The sequence below is a fragment of the Bos indicus x Bos taurus genome, chromosome 5 (assembly GCF_003369695.1).
Source record: "Bos indicus x Bos taurus breed Angus x Brahman F1 hybrid chromosome 5, Bos_hybrid_MaternalHap_v2.0, whole genome shotgun sequence".
NCBI lineage: Eukaryota > Metazoa > Chordata > Mammalia > Artiodactyla > Bovidae > Bos > Bos indicus x Bos taurus.
The window spans coordinates 17,274,026-17,288,077 of record NC_040080.1 but is presented as its reverse complement, the minus strand read 5'-3'; the positions used below and the strand labels follow the sequence as shown (position 1 = coordinate 17,288,077).

Here is a 14,052-nt window from a genome sequence, read left to right as displayed (position 1 = left end):
TGATTGCTGAGGAGCTGGGGAAAGCAAGAAGCAGCCATCTGCCACTCCTTAAGGGGAGCAAGGAAACAGGGTTGGCCCCAGATAGCTGAGCTGCATACGGAAGGATTGAATCAAGTGAGTCCAGAGGCTTGCATCTTCCCAGAAACAGAACACTAAATTCCTTAACTTGGTACCTGATCTTTGATGTTCAGACTGCCTCTCCCTTTGTTGCAAACTTGTATATAACCTGACTTCCCTTCCTGCCTGCTTGGAGCAGTTTTCTCAGAGCTACCGAGATATTGTCTCTAGGGCTTAGAGTCCTAAGCATTCGCACCAAATAAAATAACTCTATAAGGTTCTGACTATATTTTCTGGTCGGCAAATTCATCTTGCTAGGAAGGAGAGTGTGAATGTGGACCAAGTTTAGATGCTTTTTCTAAGTAAGAGTGACCTGGAGCATTTGTGATCCCAGGCAAAATCTCATTAGCCTTTGAAGAAGGTGAGAAAACAGGGCAGTGCCCTCATCGTGTATTTCCTTTGAGGAAAATGGTGTTTGCAGACCAATCATCTAAAAGCATTTGACATGGAACTTGGTAATTATTAACAAAGCAAAAGAAAAAGTTACTTTAATCAGAATATTTCATTTTGAGCAATTTCCATATAACACCATCACAGGTCAGCCTCTACTGAAATACAGGCAATTAGAATATCTGACGGAGAAGGCGATGGCACCCTACTCCAGTACTCTTGCTTGGAAAATCTCATGGACGGAGGAGCCTGGTAGGCTGCAGTCCATGGGGTCAGGAAAAGTCGGACACGACTGAGTGACTTCCCTTTCACTTTTCACTTTCATGCATTGGAGAAGAAAACGGCAACCCAATCCAGTGTTCTTGCCTGGAGAATCCCAGGGACGGGGGAGCCTGCTAGGCTGCCGTCTATGGGGTCACACAGAGTCGGACACGACTGAAGTGACTTAGCAGCAGCAGCAGAATATCTGAGGAATCATCTTGTATTTAATACAACATCACAGGAAAGCCACTGTGGATGTTCCCAGGACACTGAGTTCAACATCATCGTACCCAGGGTCCCCTTTCTCCCCCTGGAGTAGGCAGGGGCTCTGTTCTCCTTCCTCAGGATCAGTTTCCTCTCTAGAGACGTTTAGAGAAGAGCCTGAAAGAGCAAAAAGAAGCATAATTAGAACTGAGACAAAGGAACTGGACAGTGTGTTGGAAGCCTGTTAAACAAGTGATGATGACAAAGCATCCCTGGGACCCAGGTGTGGGCAGGAGGCTCAGACTATTTCACACCAGTTACAGTGCGGATGGATCCAGGCTGTCCTCTCAGATCCGGTCCATGTGGTCTCTGGGCCTCAGTTCATATGGAAATTCTGCATCACAGGAGACCTGTGCTCACACAGGAGCTCTGGGAAGATCTGCTTCCAGGCTACACACTAGCAAGGAGATGCCCAGGGACAGTAAGAGCATAACAACAAATTTAAATGTTCTCCTCTCACAGCTGACAGATGTGAAATCACAGTGAGAGGGAGAGTGGACACAGGGAAAATCTGAGTTCCTCACTCATAAACCAACTCTGCTCTTAGTTATCCTGATGCATGTTCCCAAATGTCCACAAAGAGTATCACAGGAGCATCCACAGATGGCCCCTCCCAAGGACCACACAGGCCCTCAGATGGATAAATACTCTCTTCCAGAGAAAGAGTGTTTTCTCTTGACAACTGAAATATCTGGGGGAAATTAGACCTTAGCTGACCATCAGCTCCGAGTCAATGACCCACCAACATGGCTTAATGTTAAGGCCACCATATACCATAGACTTTGTACATGTCATTGCAACCTTATACACAGACCTCATCTTAAATTATCAGATGACTCACAAATTTCAATACTGCAATACATTTTTAAAATCTCTGTCTTTCACGTTCAGGGCAGCACAGAGATGTTATCAAAACACTTGTCTACTTTTGGATTTGGTAAATATGCTCAATTAATCTATAAGCTATCTATTTCTTTTGACTACTACACAATGCTTGTGGGATCTTAGTTCCTTGACCAGGGATTGAACCCAGGCCATAGAAGTGAATGTGTAGAATCCTAACCACTGGATTACCAGAAAAGTCCCTAATCTATAAATTTTAATGTAGATATATCACAAATAAAATGAAAATTTATGTTGTATATGGGGACATAAATGCCAAAAGTAGAGTGATTCCTCACCCCCCCACCCCCAAGGAGTCTGACAGCATTAAAGATGGCATATGGTTGAGAAGTGAAGTGTTAGTTACTCAGCTGTGTCTGACTCTTTGCAACGCTATGAACTGTAGCCCACCAGGCTCCTCTGTCCATTGGATTATCCATGCAAGAATACTGGAGTGAGTAGACATTCCCTTCTTCAGGGGCTCTTCCTGATCCAGTGATCAAACCCAGGTCTCCTGCATTGCAGTTAGATTCTTTACCATCTGAGCCATTAGGGTGGCTCATCAAATGCATGAGATTACCCATATTTTGAAACTGCAGAGGCTGGGCATTGAGGAGCTCAAATTCACCTTTTCCAGGACAAAGACCGAAGATTACAGGGGATCAGTTAATCTCACTCACCTGTCTGAGACCTCATCCCATCTTCCTTCTCTGGGAGCACTTCCTCCTCACTCCCCTGAGAGTGAGGAGGAGCCCCAGTCACTGGTGCCTCTTCACCATCATCGTAATCCTCACCAAGGGCAACAGTCCTCTGATCTGGCACTTCTGAGGGCAGAGCAGGGGTCAGATGAAACCACAGTAAGGGGGTTGGTCTGAGAAATACCTAGGATACTTCTGACCCAGTTTCTGAGCTGCTAGAGGCACCAGTCACTCCTTGTTTTAAAGGATCTTTTTCTCTAAGACCATGTTTCATTTTGATGTGTCCATGAACCAAAACATGGTTTTACATCTTAATATTTCCTGTTTGAAAATATATATTCCAAAGTAACTCTCCTACCATTGAGCAGTACTAAAGTATTTTGACAAATTGTGCTTTACAGAAATTATTTTTAAAACCAGTGTGTGCCTGTTGTGATTCTGGACACAGAGAGCCCCACTCCAATGTGAGACATCACAGAACAGTCAGAAAAAGGGAAGGACAGACCCCATCTGGACACAAGGGATGCCTCTGGTCCATCAAATGAAGACTGCTCCCCTTGCATCTCGTCTCTATGAGGGAAACTCTCCTCCCCAAAGTCCAAATAAGGCAGGTCTACCTCTATTACCTGGAGCAGATGTGGAGTCATTGTTGTCCTCACCATCTGACAGGAGGCCTAAAGTGGAGACAAACATCACACATCACACAGAATGACCCTCCCCACACTCACGGGACCTGTGTTAAGGCTGGGAAGGGGCAGACCAGGATCCTGCAGTGTAGGTGGGGGCTGGGGGCTCACGGGGCTTTGAGAGGCCATCCTGCCACTTTGGAGAGCTACCTCTGTAAGCCTGGGGCACACCCATGGGGTCTGTGGACGCTGAGAAGATGTTCACAGCCAGTGGGAGGTGACAACCAGAGGTCCCAGGAAGGCAAGCAGAGACACCCACCTGGGCTGCCCAGAAGACCCTCCTTCTGAGTCATGAGGTAATCAGGCTCCTCATACACAGCTTCAGCAAGAGCATCTTCATAGCTGGATAAGGCTGAGAGATCCCCTAGCAGGTCAGAGATGCCGCCCCAGACACCCCGATCCAGCAGACCCACATTCATCTCCCCAATGCTCACACAGAGGCTGCCTGGACCTCAGCATCATCTCTTACCCCATGCACTGTGTTGGCACCTTCTCCCCTCATCTGTCCTGAATCCACAGCTCAGCCCTGACTCTTTCTGGTCTCACAGGAGAGGCCATGACATATGAGAGTTCACACCCCAGTCCTAAGAACCTCTGTATGTTCAGCCCTTAGAGCTCAGCACGGACCATGTGGAGCTCTACAGACTCAGAACAGAGACCTGGCCCAGGTTCCCCTCCTCACACCTGCCACATCTTCTGCCTGCACACACTCTTCCTGGTCCCCAGTTCCCCCTGCAGCCCCTCTCTGTGCTCTGCTCTCCATCTGAGCAGCTGAGTCACTAGTATGATGAGGACCAGGAAGAGAAGAGACCCCAGGATGAGGCAGAGGACCCCAGTCAGGGAGAAGATGCCAGGGAGAGGATTTGAGGTTGGTCTGGCCCCTAAGGAAAGCAAGGCAACAGGGTGTGAAGAAGGTCCTGGGCACAGAGAAACCCCCTGTACCAGCATTTCTGGGGGCTCTGGATGATGGTATCCTAGCCTCAGACACAAATATACTAATAGTGACTGGGCTCCTCCAGGTCTCATCCTGAGACAAGTCAACTCCACTCCGGCCATTGTGGCCCCGAGGCAAAGCCAGGGATTGTCAGGGAGCTGCCGGGCCCAGACAGCCTGAGGACCCGGCTCATCCCTTCTCCTTGGGCATCAAACAGTCCTGAGACCCACACCTCAATGATGAGGAGCAACACTCAGGGGCAGGTAGGAGAATGGGAGAACTTTAGAATCTGCATCACCGGAACTAGACTCTTTTGGATCCTGGGCCTGAGAAACATGTGGCCCTGGGAACCAAGGCAGGGCGTTCCCCAACACAATGCCCCAGCTCCTTCCCAACAGCCAGGACTCCTCAGGCTCTTTCATCTCCTGAGTTGTCAGAGAGCCAACAGAACAGGTTACCAGAATCTGAGTATTCTCCCCTGCCCATGGATGGACCACAGTACCTGCTGTAGTCGGGGGCAATGTTGTCCCTGCACCTAAAGAGAAAAATAGGAGATTGGGTAAACGGAATTGGCCAGATCACAGGGTAACCCATTTTTCCCTCCTGAGCCCTGAAATCACCACCTCAGTCTCCATGACATCAGTGCCCAGTCCTCCCAGCTTCACTGTGCTAGATCAGAGCCCCAGCACCCATACACTCTCTGAACACAAACTCCCCACCACCCCTAGTCCAGCCCGCTGTCCCTGTGCTGCCCAGATCACCCAGGGTGGGCCCTGAGCCCCTCACTCACCAGAGCACATCACACCAGCATCCTCCTCGTGCTTGCAGTCACTCTGCCCCCAGGGCTCCGCAGCACAGTCCCATAGGGAAGAGTCCCAGCCCCTGCACCACACCTTTCCCAGCCAGATGCTCCCATTTCCAGGGCCAAATGCTGCAGACCACATGGCTTCCAGGGCCTGGCCTCAGCCCAGCTGCTGACACACCACCTCGGCCTGTGCCAGGCTCCAGGAGTCATCGCACACAGTGCCCCAGGAGCCGCTGTGCCAGACCTCCACCCGCCCTGAGCACTTGCTGTCTCCCCCGCCCGAGCCGGAGCTTCTCTCTGTCTGAAAAGGCAGCAGCCCCTCCTGTGACTGCCCTGGTGGGCGGGAGCCCCTGGAAGCCACAGGGAGGGGGCTGACATACCTGTACAGGGGGCAGAAGTTGGACAGCTCTTGGGTCTTCTTCCTGCACACAACGGGGAAACAGTGGATCAGGGACAGCTGGGGGTGGTCCTGTCCCCACATAAGATTATCTAAGGTCTGACTCAGTGCAAATGACATGTGAAAACACAGGCTCATTATCTCCTGGTCTGAGACATTCAGTGCATATGATCATCAGCTGAAATAACTGTAACTGTTCATCATTTATTGGTCTCCACACCCCACAACAAATACAAACACACACACAGACACAGGCACATAGACATTTTGTAGACTCAACTTAAAATCATCACTTAGACTGGAAAGCATAAATCACTCTAACAACATCCTTCGGGGTTGAGACAGACAGAAACAGAAAGTAAGTCACCTGCACACGAGATATAGGCTTCCTCCTTTGGAGAGCAGGAACTGTATTTCCAAGGGTCAGAAGGACACTGCCAGAGACAGGTGTCAGTTTTCTGACACTGGATTCCATCTACCACCGGGGCCTAGAACCTTCTCTAAGAGCAACAAAAGTGTCGAGGGTTCCACTGTCCCCACAGCCAAGCTGTCTGCAGATCACGGACACGGTGATGTCATCTATGGGGTTATGGCAGACACTGCCCCAGGTCCCGTTGTAGAAAACTTCCAGCCACCCAGCACACTGCTGGTCCTCGCTCACCATCCGGAGGGCCAGGAACTCTAAGATTGAAAGAGAGGAGACAGGACACAGTGAGCACTCTGCTCAGGGCTCTGGGTCTTCCTCTCTCCCAGAAACTGTGACCATACATCACTGATCCAACTGCAGAGATGCCCACTAGTTGACAAGATTATTAAGAGGGTAACAGGCAGGAAGGCTAGGGGTCTCCAAACGGAGGAAATAGCCTGCAAGTGTCAAACATTTTTATCTCTCTTAAGCAGCAGGAGGAAACAAACTAGTGATATTTTTTCCTTCTCTATACAAATTTAAAAGGAGGTTTCTCTTAAAATAATGTGTTGCCATAATGTCACCTGGTTTTGCCTGAAGTTAACTATTCTCAACCCTAGAGATAACAAATGCCTTTTTCTTATGGAAATGTTTGTCTTAAGCTTGCAGATGACACCACCCTTATGGCAGAAAGTGAAGAGGAACTCAAAAGCCTCTTGATGAAAGTGAAAGTGGAGAGTGAAAAAGTTGGCTTAAAGCTCAACATTCAGAAAACGAAGATCATGGCATCCGGTCCCATCACTTCATGGGAAATAGATGGGGAAACAGTGTCCGACTTTATTTTTCTGGGCTCCAAAATCACTGCAGATGGTGACTGCAGCCATGAAATTAAAAGATGCTTACTCCTTGGAAGGAAAGTTATGACCAACCTAGATAGCATATTCAAAAGCAGAGACATTACCTTGCCAACAAAGGTCCGTCTAGTCAAGGCTATGGTTTTTCTTGTGGTCATGTATGGATGTGAGAGTAGGACTGTGAAGAAGGCTGAGTGCTGAAGAATTGATGCTTTTGAACTGTGGTGTTGGAGAAGACTCTTGAGAGTTCCTTGGACTGCAAGAAGATCCAACCAGTCCATTCTGAAGGAGATCAGCCCTGGGATTACTTTGGAAGAAATGATGCTAAAGCTGAAACTCCAGTACTTCAGCCACCTCATGTGAAGAGTTGATTCATTGGAAAAGACTCTGATGCTGGGAGGGATTGGGGGCAAGAGGAGAAGGGGACGACAGGGGATGAGATGGCTGGATGGCATCACTGACTCGATGGACGTGAGTCTGAGTGAACTCCAGGAGTTGGTGATGGACTGGGAGGCCTGGCGTGCTGTGATTCATGGGGTCGCAAAGAGTTGGACACGACTGAGTGAATTGAACTGATGCTAATATACTATGCATTTACCCCAAGCTCCGTCTTCAAGTTGGTTCCGCCTCTTGGCTCAGAACCTACTTGACAAACCAGTTGTTATACTCAGATATTGTTCCCCTAATCTATGTAAATTAAACTATTTGTATGGTGGTCTGCCCTTCTTCAAGATTCAAGTTAATCATTTTATGGCCCAGGATAAACCATTTGGTGCCAAGATTACCCCAAAATGCATCTCATGGGTGAGGGGCCTGGTGCCATTCTGAATTTTAAGACATTCCTTTCTTTCATTAACAGACTGCTAGTGACTATATAACATCCAGCTGAAGACTAGCAGGGGGGTACTCTTTCTGCCCTCTTCTGATGCCTATGTCAGATGCTTTCTCTATCTCCTTTATACTTTAATAAAACTTTATTACACAAAAGCTCTGAGCGATCAAGCCTCGTCTCTGGCCCCAGATTGAATTCTTCTCCTCCGGGGGCCAAGAATCCTGGCGTCTTTGCATGATTCAACAACAATCTTTCACTATCATTGCCTCACTTCTACCAGACTTTATCCATTTGTGTCTGTCTTTCTATTTCTACCACGATGATGTAGTGGATACAAACAGAGAAAGACCTATCAGGCCACCTGCGGGATGGAGAACTGACTCCTGCTTCCTGAAAAAAAAAACTCTAAAATGGTTTGTGGATGGAATGTGATGTGGGTATTTGGGGAGGGAAGCAAAATAACGGAGCCACAAATGTCCACATACCAACCCTTAGTACCTGTGAATATGTACCTGACGTGGCAAAAGGAACTTTACAGATGTAACAAACTTAAGGACCTTAGGATGTTTCAGATCAGATCAGATCAGATCAGATCAGTTGCTCAGTCGTGTCCGACTCTGCGACCCCATGAATCGCAGCACGCCAGGCCTCCCAGTCCATCACCAACTCCCGGAGTTCACTAGACTCATGTCCATCGAGTCAGTGATGCCATCCAGCCATCTCATCCTCTGTCGTCCCCTTCTCCTCTTGCCCCCAATCCCTCCCAGCATCAGAGTCTTTTCCAGTGAGTCAACTCTTCGCATGAGGTGGCCGAAGTACTGGAGTTTCAGCTTTAGCATCATTTCTTCCAAAGAAATCCCAGGGCTGATCTTCAGAATGGACTGCTTGGATCTCCTTGCAGTCCAAGGAACTCTCAACGGTCTTCTCCAATACCACAGTTCAAAAGCATCAATTCTTCAGCACTCAGCCTTCTTCACAGTCCTACTCTCACATCCATACATGACCACAGGAAAAACCATAGCCTTGACTAGATGAACCTTTGTTGGCAAAGTAATGTCTCTGCTTTTGAATATGCTATCTAGGTTGGTCATAACTTTCCTTCCAAGGAGTAAGCGTCTTTTAATTTCATGGCTGTAGTCACCATCTGCAGTGATTTTGGAGCCCAGAAAAATAAAGTCTGACACTGTTTCCACTGTTTCCCCATCTATTTCCCATGAAGTGATGGGACCGGATGCCATGAACTTCGTTTTCTGAATGTTGACTTTAAGCCAACTATTTCACTCTCCACTTTCACTTTCATCAAGAGGCTTTTTAGTTCCTCTTCCCTGTCTGCCATAAGGGTGGTGTCATCTGCATATCTGAGGTTATTGATATTTCTCCCAGCAATCTTAATTCCAGCTTGTGTTTCTTCCAGTCCAGCGTTTCTCATGATGTACTCTGCATAGAAGTTAAATAAACAGGATGACAATATACAGCCTTGACGTACTCCTCTTCCTATTTGTAACTAGTCTGTTGTTCCATGTCCAGTTCTAACTGTTGCTTCCTGACCTGCATACAAATTTCTCAAGAGGCAGATCAGGTTGCCTGGTATTCCCATCTCTTTCAGAATTTTCCACAGTTTATTGTGATCCACACAGTCAAAGGCTTTGGCATAGTCAATAAAGCAGAAATAGATGTTTTTCTGGAACTCTCTTGCTTTTCCAATGATCCAGTGGATGTTGGCAATTTGATCTCTGGTTCCTCTGCCTTTTCTAAAACCAGCTTGAACATCAGGAAGTTCACGGTTCACATATTGCCAAAACCTGGCTTGGAGAATTTTGAGCATTACTTTACTAGCATGTGAGATGAGTGCAATTGTGTGGTAGTTTGAGCATTCTTTGGCATTGCCTTTCTTTGGGATTGGAATGAAAACTGACCTTTTCCAGTCCTGTGGCCACTGCTGAGTTTTCCACATTTGCTGGCATATTGAGTGCAGCACTTTCACAGCATCATCTTTCAGGATTTGGAATAGCTCAACTGGAATTCTATCACCTCCACTAGCTTTGTTTGTAGTGATGCTTTCTAAGGCCCACTTGACTTCACATTCCAGGATGTCTGGCTCTAGGTCAGTGATCACATCATTGTATTATCTGGGTCATGAAGATCTTTTTTGTATGGTTCTTCTGTGTATTCTTGCCACCCTCTTCATAATATCTTCTGCTTCTGTTAGGTCCATAACATTTTTGTCCTTTATCGAGCCCATTTTTGCATGAAATGTTCCTTCTGTATCTCTGATTTTCTTGAAGAGATCCCTAGTCTTTCCCATTCTGTTGTTTTCCTCTATTTCTTTGCATTAATCGCTGAAGAAGGCTTTTTTATCTCTTCTTGCTATTCTTTGGATCTCTGCATTCAGATGTTTATATCTTTCCTTTTCTCCTTTGCTTTTCACGTCTCTTCTTTTCACAGCTATTTGTAAGGCCTCCCCAGACAGCCGTTTTGCTTTTACATTTCTTTTTCATGGGGATGGTCTTGATCCCTGTCTCCTGTACAATGTCATGAACCTCATTCCATAGTTCATCAGGCACTCTATCTATCAAATCTAGGCCCTTAAATCTATGTCTCACTTCCACTGTATAATCATAAGGGATTTGATTTAGGTCATACCTGAATGGTCTAGTGGTTTTCCCTACTTTCTTCAATTTAAGTCTGAATTTGGCAATAAGGAGTTCATGGTCTGGGCCACAGTCAGCTCCTGGTCTTGTTTTTGCTGACTGTATAAAGCTTCTCTATCTTTGGCTGCAAACAATATAATCAATCTGATTTTATTGTTGACCATCTGGTGATGTCCATGTATAGAGTCTTCTCTTGTGTTGTTGGAAGAGGGTGTTTGTTATGACCATTGCATTTTCTTGACAAAACTCTATTAGTCTTTGCCCTGCTTCATTCCGTATTCCAAGGCCAAATTTGCCTGTTACTCCAGGTGTTTCTTGACTTCCTACTTTTGCATTCCAGTCCCCTATAATGAAAAGGACATCTTTTTGGGTGTTAGTTCTAAAAGGTCTTGTAGGTCTTCATAGAACCATTCAACTTCAGCTTCTTCAGCATTACTGGTTGGGGCATAGACTTGGATTACTGTGATACTGAATGGTTTGCCTTGGAAACGAACAGAAGTAATTCTGTCATTTTTGAGATTGCATCCAAGTACTGCATTTCAGACTTTTGTTGACCATGATGCCTACTCCATTTCTTCTGAGGGATTCCTGCCTGCAGTAGTAGGTATAATGGTCATCTGAGTTAAATTCACCCATTCCAGTCCATTTCAGTTCACTGATTCCTAGAATGTTGACATTAACTCTTGCCATCTCTTGTTTGACCACTGGCAATTTGCCTTGATTCATGGACCTGACGTTCCAGGTTCCTATGCAATATTGCTCTTTACAGCATCGGACCTTGCTTCTATCACCAGTCACATCCACAGCTGGGTATTCTTTTTGCTTTGGCTCCATCCCTTCATTCTTTCTGGTGTTATTTCTCCACTGATCTCCAGTAGCATATTGGGCACTTTTTGACCTGGGGAGTTTCTCTTTCAGTATCCTATCATTTTGCCTTTTCATAGACCCCAGTTTAAACACCTCCTTAGCCACACTATCTTTTGAAATGGACAACCTTCCCCAGTTCCAGTCAGAGGGAAATGTAAGTGAGGAAGAATGGTCAGAAGACGCACTGTTGTTGAAGAAGAAAGACCCAAGCCAAGGAATGAGACCACACAGAAACCAGGAAAGGCTGGGAAAGGGGTCCTCCAGGGAGAACACAGCCCTGTGGACACTGGGATGTTGGCCCACGGAGACCCTCAACAGACTCCTAGCATACAGAACTGAACAGAGTAAGTCTGTGCTTTCATTACATCATCCACAGGATCTCCAGACTGTACTACCACAGGGAACTGAAGAGAGAGCCCTGCTTTCACGTGGAAACTGTCAGAAACGGCTCTGCCAGGAAACACTACTGAGAAAAAAGGACCACAATCTCAGCTGCTGCAAGAGTAAGTGAAAGCACCTCATCTTCTCGTCTGCTGGAAAGACAGGCCCCATGGGAGGAAGCCTCCTTCTCTAGTCCTTTCAGCATCTCTCCTTCAGGGCTCTGATCCTCGTCCTCCAGAGCCCCACCCCTCCCCCAAACTGTGGACAGTGTGGAGTGCTGACCTGAGCAGATGACCCCCCGCGTCCTCCTTGTGTCTGCAGTTGTGCCACCCCCCAGCCCCAGGAAGGACACCTCCACACGTGGGACTCCTTTCCTATGCAGTTCAGGTCGTCTAGTCAGATGGGCCCTGATCCCGCTCCAAAGTGAGCAGACCTCGTGGCATTGAGGGCTTGTCCACAGCCCAGCTGCCTGCACACCACGTGGGCATCATCCAGGTCCCAGCCATCATCACAGATGGTGCCCCAGGAGCCCTGGTCAAGGATCTCCACTCTCCCAGCACAGTGACCACCCCCGTCAACCAGGCGGAGCTGTCTGCTGTCTGAGGAGAGAGAAATGGGACAATGGCGTGGTGAAGGGTGGTGAAGGGGGCAAGGGGACAGTGTGTAAGAAGGGTCTTCTGTCCTGTAGGACCCTCACCTGAGCAGTAGGGGGCGCTCTCCTCTGAGGCTTCAGAGCCTGCTGATTCGGACACAGATTCATTGCACTGGGGAAGCACCTGGGTCTGGTTTCCTGCAGAAACACCAATGATCAGAGGGCTGGGAGGGTTAACGTAAAGAAAACTAAATTAAGGTTAAAAGATGACCTAGCAGTGGAGCCTGAAATGAAAGCTGTGGCATATCAGTAAAGCTATCATAACTTTAGTATCCACTTTCTCCATGGAGAATTCTGCTTCTGACAGTGCCATAATTTGGGTTTAAGCCAAGTGTTGCACTAAGAATGAGTTGAATAAGGTGTGTTACTCCTAAATCTATCCCTAAGTAGAAGAAGCAAAACAAAAGCCTTTCTGAAGAATTTCTACAATTTTTCATCTTCAGTGTCTATCATTTAAACAAATACTTATACAAAAGAGATTTCTTGGAAACTCAAGAGGCAAAAGGAACATTGGAAAGAATATCCCAGGGTATCCAGCTATTAGTTACCAGACAGAGAATTTATTTGATTTTGTTAATTTATTATTTTTATTACTGGAAGATAATTGCTTTACAACGTTGTATTAGTTTGTGCTGTACAACAATGTGAGTCAGACAAAAGTATACATATATACCCTCCCTCTCAGCCTCCTCCCACCCCATCCACCATCCCACCCTTTTAGGTCATCACAGAGCATCTAGCTGAGCTCCCTGTGCTTTATAGCAGCTTCCTGTTACCATCTGTTTCACATGTGACAGTGTATACATGTCAGTGCTACTCTCTCAATTCATCCTGCCTATCCTAACCACTGCAGTGTGTTCCATCTGTTCTCTAGGTCTTCATCTCTATTTCTGCCCTGAAAATAGGTTCACCTGTACCCTTTTTCTAGATTCCATTGACAGAGAATTTAAAACAGCCATGATTAAAATGCTCATAAATTAACTCACAGATATGTATCTTGGCAGGAAATGATTACAAAACAAAAATTCTAGAGATAAAAAACTTAATAGCTGGAATTAAGAACTAGAGAACGAGTGTATCTCAGTGTTAGATCAGCATAAGGTAGAAAGAGTACAATGGAATATCAGAGGACAAATATTCCTCTATTTAGAAATGCTGGTCACATGGTAAGTGTCCCAGTTATCATGCTGTAAAACAAATTCCCCCCAAAACTTAGCAACTAAAGCAAAACATATATACTTCAGTTGCTTATGATTTCCTGGGTGTAATCTGAGAAAGACTCAACTTGGCAGTTCTGTCTTGGGGTTTTTCATGTGGTTGCACTTAGATGTCATCTGGGGCTGAAGTTTGCTGAGACTTGACTGAACTGTGGTTAATAACTGTGGAAATTCCCTGAAGTATTTTAGGGATAAAGGGACATCATGTCTGCAACCTAATTCAGAAAGAGTTTACATATTTAGGGACAAATGGAACAGGAGGGGGACAGACAGAAAAAGAGAGGGAGACAAACAGAGAGATAAAGATTAAAGCAAAATAGGACTTCCAATTCAAGATGGCAGAGTAGAAAGAGTGAATATGAAATAGAAAAAATGAAACATACTAGATAAAAGTAAAAGATCATGTTTCACTTTTTCTATTTCATATTCAGTGCTCCCATTTCATTTAGTTTATGTTCTCCAATTTCTCCATCTCTTTTTTTTTTTTTTTTGATGTTCTTACTCAAGCCTTTATCAAGGGTAGTAGAAAAGCTTTTGTACACATATATAATTATGGATAATATGTATATTTAGAAAACATAAATTTTTGCCTAACTAAAAAGTTTATGACATTTTGATTCCACTTGTTTGACTTAGTATGAATAGAATGCTAGATTTCTAATTTAAAAATAGATATGCAACAAGTAGCAGTGGTTTACTGTACAGCATAGGGAACTATAGTCAATGTCTTATAATAACCTATGATGGAAAATATTTCA

The 14,052-nt window shown here is 45.8% G+C and overlaps 1 pseudogene; it reads right to left on the bottom strand.

The window, feature by feature from the left end:
* Positions 1–957: 957 nt before the first annotated feature.
* Positions 958–6,108, bottom strand: LOC113892399 (annotated as a pseudogene).
* Between the last annotated feature and the right edge of the window lie 7,944 nt (positions 6,109–14,052).